The sequence below is a fragment of the Rhinolophus hipposideros genome (assembly GCF_964194185.1).
Source record: "Rhinolophus hipposideros genome assembly, chromosome: 8".
NCBI classification, from domain to species: Eukaryota; Metazoa; Chordata; class Mammalia; order Chiroptera; family Rhinolophidae; genus Rhinolophus; species Rhinolophus hipposideros.
Window position 1 is genome coordinate 3,974,784 of NC_138054.1, and position 8,932 is coordinate 3,983,715.

Below are 8,932 nucleotides of genomic sequence, written 5' to 3' on the forward strand. Positions count from 1 at the left end.
CCTCCTGTCACCCAGGGGCCACACTAGCTTTCATCTGCTGGTGTGAAAAGATCCACTGTATGGAATCACAGGGAAAAAAACATGCCATTGTTCCTCCTATATGACAAATATGCATACATGGGCCATCTGGGCATCGGTATTTTCTTTTGTTCCCGTGAACACCGTGGCCAGGCAGAGGAGATGCGCAGGGCTGAGAAAAACACATTTCCTGAGTCCATCTTCTTTACCCAACATTCTGAAGAAGCCTATGGCAAAAGTGCCATTTGCTACATAGGCAAGTCTGTGGTCTAAAGGATCATCTGGGGAAGTCTAGGTCTAAAGCATAACCCAGAAGCCTGTCAACCAAGCCCTGTTTTAGTCCCCTAGTCATTGGTGCCGGTCAGTAGACAGTGGGTATGGTCAGCAGATGTCGACGCCCTAAGCTCTGAAACCTGTGACTGTGCCCTTACATGGCAAAACAGACTTTGTAGATGGGATTACGTTACGGATTTTGAGATGGGGAGATTATTCTGGATTACCGGGGTGCACTCAACATAATCATAAAGTTTTTATAAGAGAAAAACAGGAGGGTTAGAGGACAGAAGAAAAAGTCAGAGTAATGTGGGGCCATAAACCAAGCAATTCAGGTAGCCTCTAAAAGCTGATAAAGGCAAGGAAATGTACCTCCCACTGGAGCCTCCAGAAGGAGCCAGCCCTGCCGACTTGTTCCTGAGCGTCTGACCTCCAGAATGGTTAGACAATAACTTCGGTTATTTTCAGCCACCAAGTTTGTGGTCATTTGTTATAGCAGCAATAGTAAACTAATACACTGATTTATTCACAAAGCTGCCAATCGTGCTGCCTGGGCTCACGACTGGTGAACCTGAGCAACACAGCCACATCAGGCTCACAGACACCCTCCAGGATGTGCCTCCTGTACCCTCCCTTGTATAACAGTGACCAGGCACTGCTCCCAGCACTTCACACACATTATCTCATTGAACCTTCACAACAGCACGCTGGGGTCAGTGCAGTTGTCACCTCACTTTAGAGGTGAGAAGACTGAGCTTATTCCACATCCAAAAGGCACCGTCTTTCATGAAGGTGGGACTGGAACCCACAGTTTGTTCCAGAGCCTGAATCATTACATAGGCCCCACCCCATTGCTGCTAGTTCTCTCTCAATTTTGTTTCTGTAATATAATTTATAACCATGTTCTATGAATAAAGAATTGGGCAGATTTCACTAAACCTGGAGAGTTGGTTTGAGACAGTCTGACCTAAAGTGTGGGCTATGTGGAAAAGAAAAAATTTACTTTGAATCAGGGGACTCCAAAGAGATACACCATTTTTTACCATAGTGGCTGAGACTTCGCTGGGAGCTGCACAGAGGGCCCAGGGCAGAGACAGCAATTACGAAGCTGGAATCTATAGTCATCAGGTATGATGAGACAAGCAAGAAGTAAGAGGAGCGAGCTTGTGCACTAGCAGGAATGAGCTTAAAACTTAATCGCTTGGCTTTGAATCCCCTGGCTAGCACTGTAGCTGGAAGCTGACAAGCACCTTACATCCATCACAGATGGGAAGACAATTGTAATGGCAGCCCTCCTGCAAGCTGACAAGCACCCTAAATCCTGCTTAGAACAATATAAAACTTGAGCTTAACAGAAACCTGCCACAGCTCTCCCTATCAGGCCTGGCAAAACTCCCTTTGCCAATATTTCTCTTCCAAACAGAACTCTCTCTCTCTGTCTAACTTTCAATAAACCTTTTCTTGCTCTCCCACTTTGTAGAGTCTCGTGAATGCGTTCACGTTCTGCAAATGACCAGGGTTAATTCTACACCAATACAGGGTAGGCACTTTACACTAGAGGTATTGATCTGGGTGCAGCCTCTGTGTCTCTTGTGTCAGCTCTAAGACACATGCTCCCAGGAAAGGGGGAGCAGGATTCCTCTCTAAGTACCGTGGAAAGTAGGACAAAAGAAGAAAAGACGGCCCTGGAAGAAGCTTTATAACTAAATCAAAAGTTATTAGAATTTACTATTGTTATTATAATTTTAGCAAATTATTATGTCAAGCGTTGTCTATTTCTATTAAACCTTACTTAATAAAAGTGGGGTTGTTTGTTTTGGCTGGGCTACTACTCAATTACTTATTGAAGTTCATCAACACACTCTGTTTCCCAGAGTAGCTTTGCTGTTACACCTAGAGCTTTTGAGGAAATGAAGGTACAAATCATCCATAATCACATTTTTTTCTATTTTAATATTTTTCTATTATTTTATCCTTTTCTATATGCATGTATGTTTTTAGCTCAAAAATTTGAAAGCTATATAAGAAATATATGTACCAGTTTGGAAAACTAGAAAATATTAATAAGCAAAACAGAGTTACTGGAAACTTCATCCAAAGATAAGAATCATCATGCACAGGTTCTTTTTTTTCAATTGTGTAAAATACACATAACTATTTAAGTGCACAGTTTGAGATACTGTGGCATTAAGCACCTTCACATTACTGTGCTACCATCATCACCATGTGTCACGCGGGGTGGCATGTGGGGTCACAGCTCCCTCTCCCCGCATCAGAACGCAGGACATGGTGAGGCCAAAAAGGAACACCACGGAGCCACAGATAGGCAGTCATACTGGCATGTATATACCACATTTTTTAATCTGTTCATTCATTGAAGAAACTTGGGTTGCTTTCATATTTTTGGCTATTACGAATAATGCTGCTATGAACATGGTGTGCAAGAATCTGAGTCCCTATGTTTAATTTTTGGGGGGTAAATACCCAGAAGTGGAATTGTTGGATCAGATGTTTAATTATTTTAGCAACTGCCACACTGTTACAGATTCGTTTTTATAAACAGGAGGATCCTCCTCTGATCTTTCTTCTTCCTGTTTCCCAGTGGACTGCAAAATGCCTCACACTGCAGTGTTGAAACTTTGTTAATCCTTAAAAAGAGTCTTCTGAATCTCTCCGGACACAGTGGGAAGAATGCAGAGTAGGGTGGGTGACATGGCAATGCTGGGGACAGCTGTTCAAGCAGAGCTTCTACATTGTTCAATGTTTTATTTTAAGCTTCCGCCTAAAATATTTCAAGAGGGAGTGTCTCACGTTTAAAAAAAAAAGTATGAGAAACACCTTCTAAATACAGAACAACTCAAACCAATGCAAATTCTTTTAAGTTTCAAACAACGTGTGAAAATGTCAACCAAGTAAGTACTATAATGGCATCGTTTGCCAACAATACCCTGCATATAGCAGTTCATGATAAATGTGGAATGTTCAAGTTCCTCAACTGACTTCAAATTACAAAGTGTCTTGGAGCTTTCAGCTGTACAGCTTGGACCCAAGGGCTGCAGCTGCTGGAAGGTGGCATGTTGACTGCGTACAAACCCCCCGCAGAGCCAGGTCCAGCCGTTTCCTGCCCCATGCAACCTCACCTTACACTTGAAGACATTTCAGGAAAAAAAAGGCTGTGAGCCAGAAAGGGATATTCAAACTTCAAAGCACTGGGCCCAGCAGAGCATGACACCAAATAAAGAAACCCAAAGAGGGAGGGGATTAAGTAAAAAGGAAGATAAAGACACAAATAAAATTTGAATTTGACTTTACCTGAGCAAGAGAGCTTTGCCATCTAAATAATTCAGGCATAAACCTAGGTGTGAGTATGAGCGTGAGTGTGTGTGTCACGCAGGGTGTCATGCAGGGTCTCAGCTCCCGCTCCCCACATAAGAATGCAAGACATGGTGAGGCCAAAAAGGAACACCCACGAAGCCATGGATAAGGGTGTCATACCACTATATTCTCACTGGCGGCATCAGCCTCTCTGCAATCCGCTCTTGCTAGCTCAGCCACCATCTTCTTGCTAGCCCCCATTTGCTGCTAGCGTAGCCATGGCAGTTATATTAGTGGCCAATGGCTCACTGGTTACAGCTGATGGCCAACTATCCACAGCTGATGGCCCTCCAATCACAGTTGATGGCCATTTACTACCTGAGCCAGCACCTTTCCACGTGAGGCCGAGAGACTGGATACTGCACTCCTGGCTCTGGCCCCAAAGTGTGTGTATGTGTGTGTGTGATCATCCTGTCTGAACAGGTAAAGGAATGAACTGGAATATCCCATCAATCTCAACTTTGCATTTTAACTGCTTTTAATTCATCGGAATTGCCTAATTCTGATTTCTGCTGTCTTTTCTCTTCCTTCATCTCATTTCCTAACCTCTATTTATTTTCAACGTCAGACGCTGGTCAGTAGCATGGTATTTCCCATTATTATTGACACAGATTAGTTAGGATGTTGTTAGGTAGACAGGGAGGCCCCTGGCGGAATAAACAAAATGCAGCCATGTTCTGAAACTCTGGGTTCTGGAATGTCTCCTTCACTCCAGGACAAAGATATAAGAATGTGCCTTGAGGTTAATAAATTATCTCATAAATCCCTTTTGACAAACAGGAGCAGATCTGATAGAAATGGGTTCATTAATCCCTTTAGGGTGGGCAAACAGGACAAATCTGATTGACTAATTCCATTAGAAGAAGCCAGCTTCCTTCTCCACACCGGGAAGGGAAGGTATAAAAGTAAGCTTTTGTCTCAGTCAGGGGACAGAGTCCCAGAGAGCAGTTTCCAGGTTCTCGGCCTCACGTGGAAAGGTGCTGGCTCGGGTAGTAGATGGCCGTCAGCTGTGACTAGTTGGCCATCAGCTTTAACCAGTTAGCCATTAGCCCCTGATATAGCTGCCTTGGCTGCGTTGGTTGGTTGGCAGGCAGAGAAGTGGACGGCGGATTGCAGGTCATGTGGATCCTACTTCACGTATCTCCCCCGGCCGCCAGGGAGAATACAGTGGTGTCTCATGTCTATGGCTCCGTAGGTGTTCCTCTTTAGACTCACCATGTCCTGTATTCTTATGTGGGGAGCAGGACCAGAGACCCCGCATGACACTCAGTCACTGGGCAACCCAGTTGGGAACCCCTCTCCAAGAGCTGCGACTCTTTAGTCTTCACTTTTAATAAACTATCCTCTTTTACAATTCCTCACCTCTCCTTGGTCTGTGCTTCCGTTCTTCAGTTTCACGAGACACGATCCCGGCACGCAGAGAAATATTTCCTATATCATTAACTGCTGCAAATTGATGACACACACTCACACATAAGTGTGCCCCAGGGTGTGTCCTGGCTCACACCAATGTCAGAAGACCTGGAAGGAGGTCACAGAATGACTCTCTTTCTCCCGTTTCTTCCTGGTGCACCAGCCCCATTTTCTGCTAGCATAGCCTCAGCCACCACCTTCTTGCTAGCCCCCATTCTTTCTGCCAGCATAGCCATGGCAGTAATATTAGTGGCCAATGGCTCACTGGTTACAGCTGATGGCCAACTAGCCACAGCTGATGGCCATCCAATCACAGTTGATGTCCATTTACTACCTGAACCAGCACCTTTCCTTATGAGGCCAAGAGCCTGGAAACTGCACTTCTATCTCTGTCCCCACAGATACATAAATGAAAAGATATTCCATGCTCATGAACTGGAAGAATTAATATTGTTAAAAATTTCCATACTATGCAAAGCAATCTACAGATTCAATGCAATTTCTATCAAAATTCCAATGGTATTTTTCACAGAAATAGAATAAACAATCCTAAAATTTGTATGTAACTACAAAAGACTCCAAATAGTCAAAGTAATCTTCAGAAAGAAGTGGAATCACCACATTGACTGATTTCAAACTATATTACAAAGCTATAACAATCAAATCAGTATGGTATTTGGCATAAAAGTGGATACAGAGATCAATGGAAAAAAATAGAGAGCCCCCAAATAAACCCATGCATATGTCATCATCTAAAATACTACAAAGGAACCAAGACTATACAATGGGGAGAGGACAGTTTCTTCAATAGTGGTGTTGGGAAAGATGGACCCCTATTTTACACCAAACACAAAATTAATGCAAAATGAATTAGACTTAAACGTAAGATCTGAAGCGATAAAACTCCTAGAAGAAAACTTAGGTGGTAAGCTCCTTTTCATCAGTTTTAGCAATGATTTTTTGGTTTGAAACCAAAAGCAAAGTCAACAAAAGCAAAAATTAACAAGTGCCAATACCGCAAACTAAAAAGCTTCTGCACAGCAAAATGAAAAGGCAACGTATGGAATGGAAGAAAATATTCATAAATCATATGAGGTCGGACAAGTAAGTTCATGAACTCATCCTAGAAAAAGTGCTACCATGTTTCCCCGAAAATAAGACCTACTTGGAAAATGAGCCCTAGCATGATTTTTCAGGATGCTCATAATATAAAATAAGCCCTACTGTATTTCCCTAAAAATAATCCTGGGTCTTATATTAATTTTTGCTCCAAATGCATTAGGGGCTTATTGTATATTACAAGCATCCTGAAAAATCATGCTACGGCTAATTTTCTGTTTAGGTCTTACTTTCGGGGAAGCACGGTACATACCTCAATGCTGAATATAACTATTGTCACCTTCAAGGTACTCCCCTTGGGAAGCTATGCACTGACACCATCACCTAGTCCACCCTTCAAAGCAATTTTGGAACTCTTTCTGGAATGGCATCAGAGCTGTTGTCATATTATCTTTGATGTCCTGAATGTCATCAAAATGTCCTCCTTTCAATATTTCCTTTATCTTTGAATAAAGAAAGAAGTCATTGGGAGCCAGGTCAGGTGAGTAGGGAGGGTGTTCCAATACAGTGATTTGTTTACTGGCTATAAACTCCCTCACAGACAGTGCTGTGTGAGCTGGTGCATTGTTGTGATGCAAGAGCCATGAATTGTTGGTGAAAAGTTCAGGTTGTCTAACTTTTTCACACAGCCTTTTCAGCACTTCCAAATAGTAAAGTTGGTTACCTGTTTGTCCAGTGATATTCCGCAATGAGGTATATAGCACTTTTTCTAGGATGAGTTCTTCACTGTCAGACCTCACACATGTGTGTGTGTGTGTGTGTGTGTGTGTGAGTGTGGTTTGTGTTTCGCTATAAAAAGAAAGAAATCCTACCATTTGCAAAAGCGTGGATAGACCTTGAGGGCACTCTGCTAAGTAAAATAAGTCAAAGAAAGGCCAGTACTGTATGATCTCACTTATAAGTGGAATCTAAAACAAACAAAAACCAAAATTCGTAGATAAAGAAAACAGATTGGTTGGGGGTTGGTGGGTGAATGAAATGGGTGACGGTGGTCAAAAGGTACAAACTTCCAGTTACAGTATAAGATAAATAATTCCCGGGGGGTGTAACGTACTACATGGTGTCTATATTAACAAAATTAAAAAAAAAAAAAACAGACTCCCACCACTGTGCCCCCAAGCACACGTAATTCCATCATATTTAAATATAACAGAAAGCCTTTCTTTCCTGTCCAGTTTTTAAATATTTTTCTGATTGTACAAGAATACATGTTCATTGCATTAAAACATTTAATTACTATATATATCTAAAAAATTAGGCAAAACCCACCAATACTGGATCCTCCTTTAAACATAGCAGTGCTTAAATTCCTTGCAGCTCTTCTATTCACCCGGAGTCAAAGGGAATTTGGATCACTGCTCAAGATGCTCCCAGCGGCCAGATCCTGGGTCCTGCACACTATGAAACAGTCCTTTGGAAATGCAGTGAAACCTGGGCGAGGAAGGGAGTCCTCCTGGGCACCTACCCCGGAGGCGACTGGAGATAAGTCCACATCCCAAATCCTGGTCCAGCCCCAACTGGCAGGGACATTCAGGGGCAAGTCCCGGAACCCTGGCTCCCTGCTGCCCACCAGTCAGAGAATAAAAGATCAGCGTCAACTTGTGCAGGAGCTCCCTGCCCTCCATCCCCTTTCACCCAGGCTGTGCGGTCCGACTGCTGTCTGCTGGCGTTGGCGCACACGTGTGGGTCTCCTGGCACCGCGGGCCTATACACCTGTGCTCCCTGGGCCTCCACGCATCCCAAGCCTGGTCCCCTTTTGCGGCCGCAACACTATGGCCCCTCCTCTGAGAACCGCAGCCCAATAGGAGGGGATCAGGCTCACAGTAACTCCCTGTGTCACTCCTTCAGGGGCGGCCACCCTGGGGGGCTTCCTAAGAGCTGCTGCACGGGGCCTTTAGATTCACACCCAGGGCCCTCGTTCTGGGTCCCATCCCGAGCCCCACTTTGCAGATGGGAAAGCAGATGCAGACTGCTTCCTGTTAGATGCAGTGATCACAGATGTCCTGCTGGTGGGAGCTGCAGTTTCCACTCAGACCTTCACACATAGGCCTTGGGTGGTGGACAGTCCCACCAAGGCATGAGCGGAGATCTGGAGTTATCAGTATCTGACCTTAGACCCTGGTTCTACCCCTTTTCTAGCTGCAAGAACTTGTTCAGGTTACTTAACCCTCCCCCGCTTAGATCCCTCCTGGGTTTATTCATTGCTGAGGATTAAACAAAATCATCTATGTAAAATACCTAATGCAAAGAAAGTGCTTGGGAAACATTTGTGAAGGGAGAAGACCGACTTTAATTAGAATTAAATCTTTGAAGGATTTTATGTCGTAGAACCTTATAAGAAACGCACAACATAATGGACATGTATTTTGGTGCAATTTCATAAAAGATGTGGAAGCATTATTCAGGTGACTGTGCCTTTTACTAAAATCATGCATTGAGTGAGAACTCTTCAATGTAACAGACTGCTAAAGTGAAACAACTCAATGAGACCTAAAGAGCCTCTTAGAGCAGTATGCATGTTGCTAGTCTATCTACATACATTATTATTTTTTTCATGGCAAAGTTCCTAACTGTATTATGTAGGTCTATAACAGGACCACTGGCATTCATTTCACAGCTTACTACTGATATGGATTATACAATCAGTAATGTGGGGCGGGGGGAAGAAAACAGTGACAAAACCAGCAACCTCTCATAACCCTTTCCTCTTCTCATCCCACTCATAATGTCAACT